This window comes from Martes martes (genome assembly GCF_963455335.1).
Source record: "Martes martes genome assembly, chromosome: 11".
Classification (NCBI taxonomy): Eukaryota; Metazoa; Chordata; class Mammalia; order Carnivora; family Mustelidae; genus Martes; species Martes martes.
This window is the reverse complement of record NC_137899.1, coordinates 39718117-39722081: the sequence shown is the minus strand read 5'-3', so window position 1 is coordinate 39722081 and position 3965 is coordinate 39718117. Positions and strand designations below refer to the sequence as shown.

The window sequence follows — 3965 nt, the reverse complement described above, 5'->3', positions numbered from 1 at the left end:
TTACTCTCTATTTTTTCCTACCAGATAAAAAAATATGCAATTGGTCCTCCCTCAGCGCCATTTTGTGGCAGCGAGACCGCAAATTAAAGGGGAGCGCCAGGGCTGCGGCAGGAGGAGGAGCGCGGGGGCCAGGGGTAGTACGGCCTGGAGGTCTGGCCAGCCAGCCAGCAGCGCGGTCTTGGCCTGTGTGACTGGATGGCACCGGTGTGGCCTCCAGCTGGAGAGGATTCAAGATGACCAAGGAGGAACCTCTTCCCAAAAAGGTTCGGCTGGGTGAAACAGACTTCAAAGCCGTGGCACGAGATGAGTTCATTCTAAGATGGAAATAATATGAAGCATATGTCCAAGCTTTGGAGGGCAAGTACACAGATCTTAACTCTAATGATATAACTGGGTTAAGGGAATCTGAAGAAAAATTAAAGCAACAGCAACAAGAGTCTGCACGCAGGGAAAACATCCTTGTAATGTGACTAGCAACCAAGGAGCAAGAGATACCGGAGTGTACTACTCAAATCCAGTACCTCACGCAAGTCCCGCAGCCTAGCGTTGCCCAACTGAGATCAACAATGGCAGACCCAGCAATCAACTTGTTTTTCCTAAAAATGAAAGGTGAACCGGAACAGACTGACGACAAACTGGAACAAGCCCAAAATGAACTGAGTGCCTGGAAGTTTACACCTGATAGGTAAACAAATCATACTCCCCAGTCAAGACTTCCCTGACAGTCCCACTACGAGAAAGCTGTGGTGGAACAGCCAAGTACTGGTTTCCACACCAAGACTCAGACTTTCTGAGCCCCAAAAGCCACATTCTTATACTATCCAGCTTGTAATGGTTAATGTAAAACTTAACCAGATGAACTTTGTGTTTCAGCTTCTTTCTCTTCCCCCTCCCCTTGCTTCAGAGGCCTGATGGTGTTGGACTATTCCGAAGAAGTAGCCACCTCTGAAAAATTCCCCTTCTAGAACATGTAGACACTCGAGAAATGTTTCTGTTTGAAGAAAATAGAGGGAGAAACTGAAGTCTTAAGTCTGTGGCACTCTGGGTCTTCAGACAGTTTGGAGGAATGAAAGCCTAGAGATTTAAAATCATGAATTGAACATGTAAAATTCCAGTAAAATGTAAAAATGGAATATGCATCGCTCTTAACCTTGAGCATAGTGACTCAGAGACACTATGTATCAGTCTTATTAGACTGTGGACCTCATGACTGTTGTTGAACTTCTGGGTCAAAACTTAAATGAGCCAAACAGGCAAAAAGTTAATGGCGAAGTGTCAAATGCTTATCCAGGAGAATCAAGAGCTTGGAAGGCAGCTGTCCCAGGGACTTATCACACAACTTGAAGCAGAGTTGGCTTAACAGAAGAAATATAGTGAGGAACTTAAAAGCAGTCAGGATGAACTGAATGACTTCATCATTCAACTTGACGAAGAAGCAGAGGGTTTGCAGAGCACCATTCTAGTTCTTCAGCAACAACTGAAATAGACTTGCCAACAGTTGGCTCAGTACCAACAGCAGCAGTCTCAAGCTCCAGCCCCCAGTACCAGCAGGACTACATCTTCTGAGCCGGAGGCCACAGGTAAAAACTGCAGTCGGCTGGCCAACAGAACAAGTAATGGCAGATCTTCCCGGCAGAGGACGTCCGGGTCTGGATTTCACAGGGAGGGTGACACAGCCGAAGATGACTTTCCTTCTCCAAGGAATGGTAATAAGGCCTCCAACAGCTCAGAGGAGAGAACTGGCAGAGGAGGTAGTAGTTATGTAAATCAGCTCAGTGTGGGATATGAACGTAGACTCTCCCACAGGCAGTGAAAACTCTCTCACACACCACCCAAACGACACAGACTCCAATCATGACCCTCAAGAGGCGAAAACAGTGAGTGGGAAAGGTAACCGACCTGCAGCTTCCTGCCACGTTCAGAATGGCTTGGACTCAAGTGCAAATGTACAGGGTTCAGTTTTGTAATATTTTTGTCCAGCAAATTTTTATACAGTGTCACTTAATTTGGGAGAGGATGCTTTCCAGAAAATTAATGCATACTTTTATCAAAATTTGCCTTTTTTTGTGGCTGTGGTTCCCCTCCCCTCCTTTTTCCCTTCCCCTTCTTTGCTTCAGTACCTCTGCTACTTTGGAAATTGTAAGACTTAATTTTAACTTGAATTTCCTAAATGGACATTTTGTGTAGGGTCAAGTTATTTTTATGTGAGTTAATGTGAAATTGTAAATGGAAATCTTTCCTTAAAGTATAACACAATGATGTCTGTATGAATCTGTGTCTCTCCTAGAACCTGTGCTGTGTAAGGGCATTCTTACTCATGCTGTTATGATACTTATGCACCATTCAGACTTAGAGTAGATGTGGGTTTATGACTGCCAAGTTTGCCCAGTATAGTAGTTTTATCATTAAAAGTTGGACTTGCTGATGGAGTCCTATAGTAGTTTCAGTGTTAGATATAGTTTTTCTACCATACATCTGTGCATTTTCTCTTTAGGTGACTGAATGTTTAAGAAATTTGTGTGCATAGTTACTCAGCTTTTATGAACGGTTATATCCTATTAATGCATATTGCTCTGTGACTCCAGTATATATTATCTGTACTGACCAAACCTAAATAAAGATCTTTACTGTAACCGCAAAAAAAAATATATATATATATATATATATATACACACACACACACACATATATATACACACATATATATATGTGTATATATATATGCAATTACTTTTCCCTTCTAAAAACACTTTCTTAAATCACCCCCCCATACTACCCTATATCGTGGTCCCTTTGATAGCAAAACTCCTTGGAAGAGGAATCTATATGCTCACTACCTTCAACTGCTCTCCCTCCATACTTTCTCAAACATACGGGAATCTAATTTTTGCTCTCTGTATAATTTCTCTTTTGCATAACCAGATGCAATCCTCTCATCTCTACCTTCAAAATGAACTAAGAATCCCAGTACTTCTTAACTTCCCAAATGCCATTAGCCTGGCTTACGCCACTATTATTTCACACCTGTGTGATGTTAACAGAATCCAAACTGGTTCCCCTGTTTCTGACCTTGATTTACTGCTATCTGTTCTCAACATAGCAGCAAGATGTATATAGTTAAAACATATCCAGGTTTTAACAGACCTCTCCTTTCTCTGATTAGTGCCCTCTAATGGTTTCCCACCTCAGAATAAAAACCAAAATAGCTATTGTGAAGCTACAAGGCTCAGACATAGCTACATTCATACATGTAGCTTCATTCATACATGTAGAATGTAGCTCACACAAAGCTACATTCCTGATTACTTTTCTGACCTCATATCCCACTGCCTTCTCTATTACTTCTCCCATTCCAGCTCTTTTCCCCGGGACCGTCCCCCCCACCCCCCAGGACCTTTGAACTTGCTCTTCCCTCTGCCTGGAATGCTCTTCCTCCAGGATCTGCATTGTTTGCTTTCTCACTTCCTTCACATCTTTACTTTCCTGGCTACTCTATCTAAAACTTCAAACTTTGCCATCGTGTTAGTCAGCTCAGGCTGTCATAACAAATACCATAGACTGGGTGACTTAAAAAACAGGAATTTATTCCTCACAGTTCTGAAGACTGGAAGTTCAAAATCAAGGTGACACCAAGGTCAGTAGACACTGACCACGAGACACCTCTTCCTGGTTGGTAGAAACGCCTCCTTGCTGAGTACTCACATGGCCTTTCCTTGGTGTGTGCACATGAAGAGAGAGTGAACTCTCCTGTCCTTCCTCTTTTTATAAAGGCAATAATCCTATCAGGAAGCCACCCTCCTCATGATCCTATCTAAACTGAATTACCTCCCCGAAGCTCCACTTACTGAATTGATTGGAGGTGAATTTGGGGGGAACACAAACATTCATTCCATAATAGCTTTCTCCATTATATTTCATAGTCCCCAGTTTTATTTTTTCCTATACACTCGTCACCTTCTAAAATA

At 42.5% G+C, this 3965-nt stretch overlaps 1 pseudogene across 1 annotated transcript; it reads left to right on the top strand.

Moving 5' to 3' along the window:
* Nucleotides 1-230: 230 nt before the first annotated feature.
* Nucleotides 231-1967, top strand: LOC308352572 (pre-mRNA-splicing regulator WTAP-like; annotated as a pseudogene). Its single transcript has 2 exons — nucleotides 231-685; nucleotides 1246-1967. The product of its transcript is annotated as a pre-mRNA-splicing regulator WTAP-like (transcript).
* The last annotated feature ends 1998 nt before the right edge of the window (nucleotides 1968-3965 follow it).